This window comes from Lissotriton helveticus, chromosome 11 (genome assembly GCF_964261635.1).
Source record: "Lissotriton helveticus chromosome 11, aLisHel1.1, whole genome shotgun sequence".
Classification (NCBI taxonomy): domain Eukaryota; kingdom Metazoa; phylum Chordata; class Amphibia; order Caudata; family Salamandridae; genus Lissotriton; species Lissotriton helveticus.
The window spans coordinates 788,420,658-788,435,823 of NC_136072.1; positions in this window are offsets into that span (position 1 = coordinate 788,420,658).

The window sequence follows — 15,166 nt, forward strand, 5'->3', positions numbered from 1 at the left end:
CACAAAGGGTGACGCAACCGTATTCCACTCTGGGTATAACCAGAGCTTGTACTGCCTGCTTAAAGTCATTGTGTGGAAGGAAGGGTTTTAGTTTCCTCAGTGTGTTTATCTGAAGGTTTGCTCCCTTTGTAGCATTACTGATATGTTTTTGCATGTTGAGGTTACTGTCCAAAGTTATTCCTAGTGACTTCGCTGAGTCCACAATGATCGGTTGTACATTGAATGCCGTAATATGTTTTATCCAGTCTTGCACTTTCGGGATTTGGGACTGTGGGGCAATTAGAAGAAATTCAGTTTTTAGTGCATTAAATTTAAGATGATTTTCTGCCAGCCACGCTTGTGTGTTACTGAGAGCTGTGTTGAGTAGTTTGACATCCTCTAGGGAGTGTATTTTGAGGTATAGCTGTGTATCATCAGCATACATGTGATATTGGACATTACAGGTTTGTAGAATTTCCGTTAGAGGTTCCAGGAAGAGATTAAAGAGTGTTGGAGAAAGTGCTTATCCTTGCGGTACTCCCAAGATAACTGGGACTGGCTTGGATAGGGTATTCTTGATTTTGAATTGTTGTGACCGGTTATGGAGAAATGATGTGAACCAATTTAGCACTGCCCCAGATAGTCCCATTCTGTGTTTCAGGAGGTCTAACAGGTTCTCGTGTTTAACCGTATCAAAGGCTGAAGATAGGTCAAGTAGGATGAGTAAACATGATCCATTTTGGTCAAGTATTTGCAGCGCATCATCCATGATGTGAGTCATGGCTGATTCTGTGCCGTGGCCAGCGCAGAAACCTGATTGGTGTTGGTTGAGTAGGTCAAAATGATCAATGTGTTTCGTTAGCTGTAGAAGTACACATTTTTCCAGCAACTTTGCTAGGGTGGGGATATTGGAGATTGGGCGATAGCTGCTTAGGTCCGTGGGGTCTGCCGTAGGCTTCTTTAGAATGGGTGAGACCTGACCTATTTTGAGGGTGTCTGGGATGCATCCTTGTTGGAGGGAGCTGTTTATGATCTTCGACCAGAGAGGTAGAAGCAATGGGGTGAGGTCTTTGACTGCGTTTGCCGGGAGCGGGTCGGCTGAGTGGTTGGCTGGGTTCAGAGCATTGAGAATTTTGCATAGGGCCATTTCGGAGTAGGGGGAAAATGCTGACCAGCTTGCATTATTTTTAAGATTATAATTTGATAGGGGTTGACCTGGCGTGGTCATTGGAGTAGGAGAAGTTAGTGTATTCGTTCTCGCGTATAATGTTAGGTCTTTTAGGAGATCTTTCTTGATGGTGTCGGTCTTGAGGGTGAAGAAGGTGGAGAATTCTTCACAATTTGGCTTCGAGCATTCAGAGTCTTGTGGGCACTGAGGTGCCTCCTTAGATTGAGATTTGAACAACTCAAAGAGTTTTTTTGGACGGTTTCTTGCCTGGTCTAGTTGGAGGCTAAAGTAATCAGCTTTGGTGCGTTTGATCTTGCGTAAATATGGATTTCTCTTTGACCTAAGGATCATAAGGTGGTTGGAAGATGGTGATGACCTCCAGATCCGTTCTGCAGTTCTGAGGGAGCGCCTCTCATCGTTGAGTAAACCATTGTACCAGGGTTTGGAGTCTTTCAGAGAGACTCTTTTTAGCTGTAGAGGTGCTACCTCGTCAACTATTGATGTCATGGTCGAGATGTAGTGGTTGGTGAGCTCGTGTACTGTAGTAGATCCTGCGGGACGCAGCAATAAGTTAGTACAGGAGGACGGTAAGGAGTTGAGTTTAAGTTTTTTAAGGTCTCTTTTCCACACTTTTGGTCTCGTAGGTTGGGGTGAGCTCGTTTTTACCTTTTCCTTAATGGTGAAGGTGATGATGTGATGGTCTGACCAGTCGCAGGGTAGGATCGAGTCAAGCTGGATGGGACCTGTTTTAGAGATTAGTAAGTCTAGGATCGATCCTTTGTCATGTGTTGGCATGTTGCAGAACTGTGTTAGGTGTAGGTCCGCTAGGAAATTCTTAAGACTGTTCACTGCTGAGTCATTAGGATCATTCCAATGGAGATTGAAGTCTCCGAGGAATATTTGGGTATTTTGTCGACCCATGTATGATGACACCATGTCCATGAAGTGTTCTATGAAGGTGAGGTTCTCACCTGGTGGATGATAAATGATATGCAAAGAACATACCAGTGTTCCCTTGCTGGAAATATTAAGGCACATGTATTCACATGACTGGAAAGAAGGGGAGATGGCTCTGCTTACCGAGATGTTATTACGATGTATGCAGGCTATGCCCCCCCCTGACTTGTCTGCTCTAGCTCTGTCTAATCTGATGATGTTGTAGCAGGGTGGAACTAGAATGTCAATCATTGGTGTAGATGATTCTTTGAACCAAGTTTCAGTAAGCAATAACAAGTCTGGTTCATGTGTGAGGATGAGATCAGCTATGTCTGCTGCATGTCGGGCGGCCGATCTGCAGTTTAGGAGAATACATTTGAGTGTGGGCGTGCTGGTGGTTGAGGCGGGTTCCTGACTGATAGGGATTCTTGTGAGGTTGTTGTTTGTGATGCCTCTACTGTTAGGTTTAGTGGTTCTACGGGGATTTAAGGGTATAGTAGGAATTAATGACGCTGCAGGTGTATTAGGCTTTAAAGGCACAGGAGTTGGTGATGGAGGAGGTGTGAGAGGCTTCATAGACACGGGTTCGTAAGAACTCATCAAGGATAATAGATCACCCTCAGAGAGCAGGTTGGTGCATCTAATTGGTCGTGATGCATTATTGGAGGCGGGGACTGAAGACCAGCTGGTGCAGATGGGAATCCTGTTAATGGTGATTTGGTTTCTAGGTTGGCAGATTTTGGAAAGTCTAGTTGTTCTGTCACTCCATAGGTGATTCGTTAGACAATCGTTGAGAGCTTGGAGTTCCTCTTTGATTTGGTGCAGTCAAGATATGATCTCGTCGTATCAGGGATTAAGTGCAGGTGTGCAAGTGTTATGTGGTTGAGTTATGTGTGTAGGTTTGGAAACGAGTTTGGATGCCTGAGTTGTGGTCAGCCTAGGTGTAGTGCTTGTTGAGTGTGTGGGTGTGGGTGAGAAGGGTGCTGAGGGTGTGAGTGTGTCTGTAAGGTGGGTAGTAAGTCATTACAGTCATATATCGGCCCTTCCTCTGACCTTGGGATGTAGTATCGATCCCAGGATTTTGTATCAAATGCTGAGCTGGTGCCACCCTTCAGTTTGCCTCCTGTGAGCAAATTCTTTGAGGGATGTAATACTTTTCAGCCTCCTGCGTAATCACCCTTTCTAAGCTTGCCATTGGGGAATATATTAGACTGCCTGATGATTTTGGTGATGGTGCATTATTTTTCTTCTGCCTCGTATATCCACCTTTCCCACTAGATGAACGTATGTCGTCACCCTCCATATCAGTGTACTCAATGACTTGGACCTGATGTATTCGTGGTCAATCATTGTCTTCTAAGCTCAATAAGGGGCTGAATCTATTCTCCCAAATTGCAGCATCTTGTTCTTGCTCTGAAGAACCGGGTTTTCTTAGAACCCAGCGGTGCCAGGGACACACCCGAAGTCTTCGGATTCTCCTGTCTTGGAATACAGAGACACGGAATACTTCTGGATGGCGTCAAAGATCAAATTTATTTGCTGCAGCTAGTAACTGTAAACCAAGCAATACAACACGGTGTACAACTCAGGAAACTGCTCAATTTTCGTAGAGCAAGACATCTCTTTTCATACACCATATTCTCATTACAAATGTACACCCACTGCGCAAAATTCTGACCAATAGGATACATTTTCTAACTGAGTATCACATTAACAAAAACCCAATTTACAGTAACCCAACCCAAAAGTTAATTATTAGGACTGTCCCAAATTCAATTTCCACAAGCCGGACAAACCCATAATTGAAAGCACTACCCATGTAATGAAAAGTCGTAAGGAAAGAAACAATTCAGATGTTGAGTAGGATAAGATATGTGCAAGAAACTAAAAGTTAACGATATCCTGAACATTGATTGGCAATTTTAGACAACGATCAGCCAGAGATATTGGCTTTGTGAAAGGGTCAGTTTCAGGTGACGGGGTCAGCGTCTTTGCAACTCATTCACAAGTCAGAAAAGGGCCTGTTAATGCATACATGAACAATGAGGCCCATGTAACTTTATTCGTTTGGTTACCTCCACGGCCTACGTGAGGGCAACACAAAAATGGTGTCTCGAACAACTTCAAACAAAATGCAGTCTGGTTCGAAATCACGGAACCTCAGCTCCATCACGGCGTTTGTGGCAAACCTGCCCATCCCATTTACAGGTTGACCCATGCCTGCTCTCCCCGGGTAATGTCTGAAATTATAGGGGGCGTGTTGTGTGGGGTAAAAATATCCCAGTGGCAGCGTTTTGATTTTACTTGGTGATTGTAGTGAACCACTCGACAATATATATTCCACCAGTCTCTTGTCCCGGAAATTCACAATTATACAGTTACCAGCAAGGTCTTTATTTTTAGTACCTATCCAGTTCACCCTCCTGACGTTCATGATTTCTCCACTTTCATTCCCTCCCAGGGGTCTATTTGGATTCAGCCACGAGATTATCTTGTTTTTAAGCTCGGGGTAGGATTCTTTCTGCTCAGGTTTCAATTCTGGAACCCCCCCGAGTACCACTACATAAGGACAAGCCTCAGGTGGCAGATTTATACTGGGTAGGGAATTTACTACTCTAGAGTTAATATCACATCTTGTTTGGTGTACTGGTTTTCACTTTTGCCCGTGTGCTATTAATTTGCTTGGCCCCCCTTCAATTACACTGGGCCCTCTGCCCTGGCATGGTGCAGCATTCGTGGGTATAGAGGGATCAGTAAGTGTTGTATCATGCGCTACAGTATGCTGATTACTGGTAGTGCGGTCATTTGATGTGGCAGGCTGAATGACTGGGCTGATCACTGTTGTGGAGATACTACCGTTGACAATGTTATTCACAGGTTTAACCTGAGTCCTTCCTTTCTTGTTTAACTCGTTTATGATTTTATCGAGTCTGCTGATTATAGGTTTAATCTGGCTCGCTGTGAGTAGTTCTAGGGAGTTTTGTAGGTTTGTGACTACCTCAGCCATCCAGGATGGGGGACCTGTGTGATGGATCTCAGTAACCTCAGTGTCATCTACCTCAGTGAGTCTGTTTTGTGGGATTAGTGATCGGGATTTCGATTTTTTTGGGCCTAGGGTTTTCTGACACGGTCTTCTTTTCTTACTAGAAGGAACTTTCTTGTCTGACATAGCAGACTTCTCAAGTGTACTGATATCTGGCTGTGCGCAAGGAATGTCCTGTGTAAGGACCTCTGTACCAGTATTTGGGGAATTGACTGTCAACTCATCGGTAATAACCTGTGATGGAATTGTACTATCAGATAGTGGAGTTATCGACAGTCTTCTTACTTGACGCTCTATCTCATTGTTGACTTTCCGCAGCATTAGATCTATCGCAGTAGGATGTATGTTAAAAGGGTACCCTATGTTACAATCTTGTACAATAACCTTGGGGGCTAGGGGTATGTTAGATTTCACTTTCGTGATATGTGAAACAAATAGTAGAAGCAGAGTAAGGAGACTAGAGTAAGAGAGATAACAGATACTCAGTGTATCACTGTCTTTTCATCCCTCTGCTGGGCACAGAGTTAAAGATTGGAATGGTTAACCAAGCCATATAAAGATGTATTTATTATTAGGTCATTAAACTCCAGCATCTAACTTCAACAGTAAAAGGATATGCCTTTGAAATACCTTTCTGTAACCACCTCTATAGGAAGCAGACTTTCTCTGAAACTGAAATACATAACATATAAATGACCAATGTATTGTTGACTCAGCTTCCTCTTTAACACTAAGATAACCACCTCTGACTTCCTACATATGCACCTTCTGGAATCAGTTTGTTTCTCTCAGAAACCCTCGATACACATGTAAAGTAATTAAACATTTGTTAAACCTTTGAATCTCCCTAGACTGGCAACACGTACATCACTTACTTAACAACACTGCTAACTTGGGGGCATATTATCAAGCGAGTTTTCGCCACTTTAGTGGCACTTTTCAGCGGTAAAGCAGCAATTTTTTTATTGCACTATCATCAAGGCCTCACTAGCACATGTAATCCTGCGATAGCAGCCAGCTTTGTAACGCATCCCATGCCAGCGATATATTTCGCTAAACAGATGCAAATGAAATGAAATGATTACGCACTTGTATAGCGCACGACTACCTGTAGGCATCTCGGCACTTGTACGAATACCGCCGAGGAACCCTTCCTGGCCTTTCCCTGTGAGGAGCCCACTCCTGGGCACCCCCAAGGTGAAGTCAGCATCCTCAGCGTTGTTGGGGCCGTTGTAGAGATTAAGCAAGCTATTGCCCAGAGGTGCAGAGTGGGACTCATGATTAGAATAGGCACTGAGGCAAGAATTATCAGGTCCGAGGAAATTGAGCCCGAGACCCGCCGAGGCGGGAATTGAACCCTGGTCCCGGCCAGACTACTGCATCAGGGTCTGCCGCTCTAACCATTGAGCCACACTTCCCTACAAAGTAGGCATACCTTACAATAACTTCATTAAAAACGTTGCAAACACAATTTCACTGTATTAGCAACATGGCCCCTGACCCGCAAAGTGATGAGAAAAGTCCCCCTAACCGCGTTTATTCCAGGAAATTAACACCTGATTAAAAGTTGACTTGACCATCTCTTCAATGAAAGGTGGATTGATAGGCTAAGTTCACAATGGCATATCAGCAAGCATTTTATTATCGCAGGATTTCGCATGCTATTGCTTGTTCGCACCGCTATCGCTGGATTTTACATCGCCTCTGAGCAACGCGTTGATAATACGTTGCTAACACAGCGAGAAAATCCAGGGCTATGTGGCGATAACAAAAAATGCGCTACCCGCGGTTTGCGATAATTATCGCAGCTTGTTGGTAATATGCCCCTAAGTGTTCCATAACCTACATAAAATGACACGAATATGCAAAATATTTCTTATTGTTGCTGCCCAAAAGAACCCACGTTTAAAAGACAGTCATAGTTCTAAATTAATGTCAGAACAAAACAGTTCAGGAATTCAATTCTAAAAGAAAACTTAGTTTAAAGTTCGTTTTTCCAAACATGCTGCTTTCTAAGATATTTTTCTATAACGTGGTTGTCTTCAACTCTCAAGAAGATACATTCTACAAACATGAATCTCGAATCCATGAAGCATGCATCCTAGCTGCTGCAACACTGTAGCTTGATTGCCGAGGAAAGATGCCATGACACATGAAGAAAGTTATACCTAGTTATCCAAGATGGCACGGCCATTCACAAGCAAACATTAGAAATCAGAAATTCTGGAAGTTGTAGTTTATAGGCAAGACAACATTACACAACATGTGATCTGTGAGCATGTATCCTTCTACTAGGTGGGCCTAACTCTCTTCACATATCACTAGCCTTAACTTAACTGCAGTAAGCATGGCGAAGGTCTTCACCTTAAGCACCGCCGGCCATATTATCAAGCAAGGGCGATACATTATCATCGCTTTTATCGGCAGGAAACAGCCGCTAAAGCGGCGATAATGGGCTTGATAATATGCCCTTGTGAATTCCCATAGAAACCCAGGTTCTGGTGTTAACCTGGGTTTCTATGAGAATTCACAAGGGCATATTATCAAGCCCATTATCGCCGCTTTAGCGGCAGTTTCCTGACGACAAAAGCGGCGATAATGTATCACCCTTGCTTGATAATATGGCCCCGCATTCCCATGCCCGTAGAAAGGGAACCTCCACTCCTGCTTCCTGAGCCGCTTCCTGACAGACCAGGAATTGCAAACTGTTAATTTATAAACAGCTTCTGATAACTATCTCATCTCTTTAGAAAAATCTCACAATCCAGTGACTTCTCTTACTTCAACCCTTTGGATTAAATAGGCAATAGCTGGCATTAACATATAATAATTTGGGGTTTATTCAGTTTGAGGTGCCAGAACCTGTAGAACATTTTAAGTTGGTGAACATTTCTAGGACATTCATAGTTCTTCTGATGGGTCAAGATTGGCAACATTTAAAATCTTTATTTGCAAACCAGTGGCTAATGTATCTTTATGAGTTGTCAATGTCATGTAGATTTTCTTAACTAAAATAGTAACTGAAAGACTTCAAGGCAAGTATTATCCCTATCCTGTCCGCTATACAAGGTACATGGTTTGCCATCCTTCCCAAATAAAGTTATGATATGTTTATATTTTCTAATTTCAGGTTCTGTCATCTCCACTCTGGTTTACTAAAGAAGTCTCCTTTCACAAAAATAAGGATGAAGCCTTGCTCGTCCTCCTGACTTTCTTCTGGTTAATGGGGGTTTACCCACGTTCTCCACAGATTCTAAAGTTGGCCTATTGCATGAAGAAAACAGCACACCACTGCAAACGGGGACCCTTCTATAGACTGTGTTGGCTTCTGATTAGTTCAGTTCTTCTGATATCGTTGGAATACATTCCTAAGACTTGAAGTGTAGTGTTTTTTGTATCAATTATTAAAGCAGGATTTGTAAGCTAAATACTCACCTCCTTGTCTTTAATCAAATCAGGACTTTCCTTTACTATTCTAGTTAAGAAAATTTACATTTTACTTGAAGGGGAGAGCAGGTTTTTTGGTGCTAGGTAATAAAGTCCTCTGAATCAGTGATGCCAGTTAGACGCCTCATTAATGCCCTAAAAGTCAATTAGCAAATTTTACCAGTGTTTGAGACCAAGATCAAATCTGATATTTACCCTGGCGATTAGTTCTCGACCTGTAAATGACGGAATCCTTGCAATGTTAAGCCCAACAGCTAAGATTCTAGCTGGGATCTTGCAGGAAATAATAAATAAATAGGTAGCAATATATGACATTCTGTTCCTAAATTGTGCAGGATTTCAGAAAGGCACATCAATGGTGCACTATGCATTGGCCCTGGCCAACATGTAATGGAAAAGCATGGCAGGATGAATGGGTCCACTGTATTGCACATTGGTCAGTTACTCTATGGCATTCAATACTGAACAGATCTATTATATGGGCAAAGTTAAGTACCAAATTCAGTGCTAACAAGGATAACCAAACTCTACTCAAAAAAAGGTAAGAATTATTTTAAGAAAGGATTAACTAGAAAGTTGGGTTTACTATTATACGAGAGTATGGCCTTGCTGCACCCCCACCCTTATAGTTCTTTTTGGATATTCATTACTTGAAATATTAGGATAACAGAAATTGTGATCTTTGGTAAAACACCATTTCTGTCAGAATCTCACCTTCTTTCTGCAGAAGCGATAGGAAGTCACGATGATTGCTCCCAACATCACCCACAACACACAGCCCAACAATGTCAAGGCTTGTCTGGGTCGATGGGGAAGAGGGGAAGGGATTGGATTTCTTTAAGGGGTTGTGGCAACAACCCTTAAAGTTTTGAAACACTTCATAAAATACTGCACTAGAGGTTGCAGTGGCTGGCCTGAGACATGTTTACCAGGCTACTTTTGTGGTTTTGTGTTTGGCACAAGGAATGCTGCACGTCCACTAGTAGCATTTAATTTACATGCCCCGGGTATATGTCATACTATTAACTATGGACATATAAGTAAATTAAGCATCCCAATTAATAGTAGGCCAATTGTACCATGTTTTGGGATGGAGCACAACCACTTTAGCCATGGTTAGCAGTGGTAAAGTGCACAGAGTCCAAAGGCCAACAAAAACAAATTCAGCAAAGCAGGATGGGTGCAGGCAAAACGTTTGGGGGATGATCCAGCAGAGAGGGCCAGGTCCAATATTGTGCTGAACAGTTTTTGAAGGTTCGTGGAGGCACTCTGGCACCACATTCTTGGACACACCTGTGGACTCCCACGTCACTTCGGTAGTTGAAACAATATTGAGGTCTTACATTGCTTATGGGAATATTGCAGAAAGCTACTTCAACCATGTGATGTGACTCATAAAATGTGCACATGGTACAAGAAGTGTGCCATTCACCTAATCCATTAGCCAACTTACAATGTATGTGTTGTCTTACATCAGACTACCATTAGAAGACTGATGTCCTTCCTTCACTTTGAGTTGTCTGTTATCATTAGGTTTACTGTTGTGGAAGCAGTAGCCTCAATTCCATTAATTGTGCCATCAATCACTGAAGACATTGAAAGACTGCAAGATCAACACTTTTTAGATAGCTGTCCTGCAACAGAGAAGAAGAATCAACCATGTTGAAGATTCAGAGTTTGCCCTCAGCAAGGAATGAGGCAAGAGGCTTCTTATTACATTTTCCAGTGCCCATCTGAGCCACACATGTGACTTCCAATTTGCTTCTCTTTATACCACACAAAGGTGAAATTCTGGGAAGCTGTCTGAAGTGGCGCAGTCAATTCAAAAGTTAGTATGTGACTTTAAATGGCCATGCCTGGACACACCTTTCATGGCCCATTACTTAACTTGCCTATGCAGCAATTCAAATTGTTCCATCTAAGGTGGAACACATTTCTAATAGGTCTCACTTAGTTTAGTTTAGTTTAGGGCATTTGTAAAGCGCCTGGTGACGCCTAATGGCGTGTCCCCGCGCTATGATAAGTGAGCAGATGCCGTCCCCCCCTCCCTCAGGAGCTACCTGCTAAAAAGGTGAGTTTTCAGTTTTTTTCGGAACAGGATTTCTGATGGTTCGAGACGCAGTTCTGGAGGTAAGACATTCCAGCATCTGGGAGCAAGATGTCTAAAAGATCTCCCTCCCATTCGTGCCCTCCTAACTCTGGGTACCACTAGTAGTCCCGTCTGAGAGGGCCGTAAATTGCGGGTAGGCTCATAGTGGGACACCAGACTCTGGAGTGGCACAGGGGCTTTGCCGCTCAGAATGCGATGGCACGTTGAGAGGGCCTTAAACTCAACTCTCTTCACCATCGGGAGCCAATGGAGGGCTTGGAGGGCGGGTTTAGAGGGTGACCTCCTAGGGAGTCTAAGCACGAGCCGTGCTGCGGCATTTTGAAGCACCTGGAGGCGACCCATGACCTTGCCTGAGGCCCCCAGATAGAGCAGGTTCCCATAGTCTAAGCGCGAGGTGACCAGGGCGTGCACCAGGGTCCTACGAGCATAGAATTACCATAACCCGTACCTGCTTTTCTTCCTAAATTAGATTTGAGCCACTGTTCCTTCACTGACTCAAGGGAATGGATACACAATAATCAATGTTATGGCCTGCTTGCTACACTTAGATTTTATTTGGCTGAGGGCCTTACTTGGAATGTCGCTGACAGGGTACTATGTGCCGTATTACAATCGCATTTCAAGTTCTTTGTTGTCAGTGGCACTGTACACACAGCAGATGCGACATGCGTCAAATGTTGACAGACCACCTTGTCCAACAAACTCTTAAAAAGTTCCTAAGTCATTCTGTAAATATTTTATTTGGAAATTTAGGAGAGGCTGCCTCAGGATTGTACTGCAATTTTCAAACATAGTTATTATACTCACACTGTCCGAGTAGTGGGTCAGAGAAATGTCTCACAACACTACCAACTTACTATCACAGAGTAGAAGAAGTTGAATATTGATAACTGCCAACAAGAGTTTTGCAGTCACATTGCAGGTAAGGAGTCAAATTCCCCTCAAGGAGAGCGCCTTCCAAACACAGTCAGTGCGCCTTAGGCGTAAGATAGACAAGTCCTTCAGAGGCATTAGTAGAGGACCAGGCCTCCTGCACAATATTTGCTAGGGCTCACAGTGAGACGGTGATATTACAAGACAGTCAAAGCTTAGCCTAGTTTTGGTTTCACAGTAATTTTGTGTAGGTAGCATGAAGATGGTCAAGCTAGGAGTGACAGACAGATCCCTACACCCACCTGCTTTCATAGATGATCCAACAAACGCACACATCTCCAACCATGCATACAGGTCCACCAGTAAACACTCCAAACTGGTGGCACTTGTGCGCTATACAAATGCCAGATAACACAACAAAAGAAAGTTCCCCAGAGCCAGATGGAAGGATCTGCTGACGAAGCATGTCACGCTGCATGGGTGAATGTCTATGGCCCTGTATAACTTCATAAAATAGTCAAGAGAATAAAACAACAAAGTGGGGAAATGTTATGCGAACACTTTTAGTGGAATTTCAGTATCAGTGTTTAATGTACACCATTTATCCTTTTCAGACTTCTTTTTGCTAAAATTCTACCTGTCATGTATGCCCTTACTGTATGATCAAGGAAAGGCCGGGCACAGTACCCATGTGGAGTCAATGGTGACTTCACGAAGGATGGGGATGGAGTTAGGTCCTGTGTCAGCTAGAATCTCGGGGTACCTACCATTCCCAGACATTCGGACGAGTACTGGGGATGCGCCTTGCACAAATCCATGCACTTTTTGTTTTTACAGAGTTTGTACGCCAAATGTCAAAGCACACATGAAAAAATTCAAATTCCCCACCATTATGTGACAGAAAAGCTCAGGAACATACAAGGAATGGCAAAAGCCTTACCAACTTGCATTTCCCTGCTTCTCTCAATGGAAACAGTATCTCACATGTGAGGGTTGGCCTATTGTCTAAGACAAGAATGCAACAATCAGTGATCATGCAGACACCATATTAATAGCACATTGACATAGTCACATACAGTCATATGGTCATAGTTTTCTTCCATTTCTGCTCAGTACGATGGTCTCATCCACACATTTGGGGTACCATTTGATCAGGAGGAGAGTGAGGATGCTGGGTGGTATGACTTTTGTCTATCCCCACGAATACCAGAGCTTTCCCCTTAGAAATGTGAGGAAAATCTGTACTTTTAGCCAAAGTTTGATGTTTTCAGGGTATTCTGCTTAAGAAAAAGTGATGGGATCCACGCAACCCGCACCACCCTGGACTCCCTTGAATGTCTAGTTTTCAGAAAAGTCTGGGCACGGTGGATATGGAAATAATACATTTTGCGAAATGCCATTCTGAATTGCAGATTATGGTTTACCCCTGAGTCATTCAAAAAATTAGTTTTCCTAAACTCAGATCCTTGGGCATAAAAATACAAAGCTTTTCTTCAGACCCCTTTTTCATTCATTAAATTTAACTTATAAATTGATGCATGATTGGTGATGGTCAATTACTTTTGGAAACCAGTCATCGGATAAAAAAAATGCAAATGAAAACATTGTCATCTATGCCTGTTTTTTCCTTCTTACTTTATTAGTTTTGCATTTCAGTGATTAGCTTACATGAGAAAACCATGGATGTATGACATTACAACGCATGCTTTTACCACGCATGCCTTTACAACGCAGTTTTTACAACGCATGCTGTTACAACGCATAGCGCTTAGGGGTGCTGGATAGTGAATAGTTTAATTTACTATTCCAACTCCAGTCCCCGTGGATAGTAGGGAAGGTGTTGGATAGTAAATTAAATCTATTCCCTATCCTAGAGCGCCCCCAGCGCAATGCGTTGTAATGACATGCGTTGTAATAGTTGCGTCGTAAAGGCACTGCGTAGTAAAAGTTGCGTTGTAAAGGATGTTTCCCGAAAACCATGAATGGGCTTAAGAAATAACGCCTGGCAGGATTAAAATGTGTGTCTAATTTTCAGATAAATAGAGCTTTTTTTGTTCACCCATGGGTTTCACACCGCTTTCCCCACAAACTGCAAGTAGGTAGAAACGGCAAAAGTAGGAAGCACTGAGTAACACTTGAATCTGGTGAAAAAAAATACTTTTTAGAACTGTACCTGTTCCTGGAAGCTGGGAAGAGGGTGATCTTACGCAGCAAACCTTTTGATGATGCCGTTTTTATATAAATAAACACCTTGATGCATTATTTCCCATTTAAAAAAAAAAAAAAAATTGCTGCATGACAGCTATTTTTCTGTTTCCTCTAGGAATATTCATGAACCCTGGGTACTTTTAGGCTATCCACTAATGTGAGGATCAAAATACAACATTTTGCCTGAATACATTTCATGGAGAAAAGTTGTGAAGGTTCAAGCAGGATCTGCCCCAAGTATAAAATACATTTAAAAAAAGGGCGCTCAGCAGGTGGTGGGGCTTCGGCACTTAAGGGGTTAAAAGTGCGATAACTGAGAATTTAAACTGATCATATAAGTATATTTAAGTGCACAGGAACAATTCCCTTCTGTTTGTCAAGTACATCTGAAACCATGTTTCGGGTACTACTGGAATGCCCGTATCTTATTAATTATCGTGTGAGATTATTAGACTTGATTTGTAAAGAGAACAGATGCTGGTGCTAAAAGATGAGCGAGCACCTTTGTCAGCGCTTTAATGATGACTAACCTATGGTGATTATAGTTGAAATATGTCATTCTTGAATGTTTGTAATAGTTTTTCAGGAATTATTTTTGTATTTTATTTATGAACGGGCATATCCATAACAAACCCACAATAAAATAATAATGAATGTTTAAAGCGCAATGAAAAGTAGCCAAACAATGGTAATTTCTGCTGCATCGTTTAAATTTTAGTTGGAAATTTGTGTCGATCTAATTCCTGGTGCTCTGCTGGTGTCTGCTGGGGAGAAGCGGTAGTGCACATTTATTTAATTCACAATTTCAAATTCAAGTTGAAATAAAGGCTACCATCGGCCTAGTAAAAGCATTGCGAAAACTAATGCGTACATTAGATAACAGCGAACAAAACAGCTGTATATTTTAGTCACTGTATTACTTTTCAGTTTAGACACATTGATGAACATACATAAATTTAGTTAGGAAGGCATGGCTTTATTTTTAGGTCTCGGCTAGACAGCACATATGGGGCCAGATGTACGGCCATGTCATTTTGTGACTCGCAAATTGCGCTCAATTGCGAGTCGCAATTTGCGAGTCGCTAAATGCCATGTACAACAGTGTCTGAGATACTTAGCGATTCCTAATGGGGTCGCAAATTGCATGCCTCATGCATATGAATGAATTAGGAATGGCTGGTCCTCCCAGGTATGGTAGCCTGCTGGGCTCAGCAAACCTCCATGTCTGGAGCTGTTTTTAAATAAAGCAATTTTTTTCTTAAAATGCAGCCCATTTACGTTAAAGGAAAACGGGATGCATTTAAAAAAAAGAATAATAAACGTTTTTGTTTTATTTTTTTAAGGGCATGTTGTGGTCCTTGGGACCACTGCCTGCCCCTAAAAAATGTTTTGCCTTGCATTC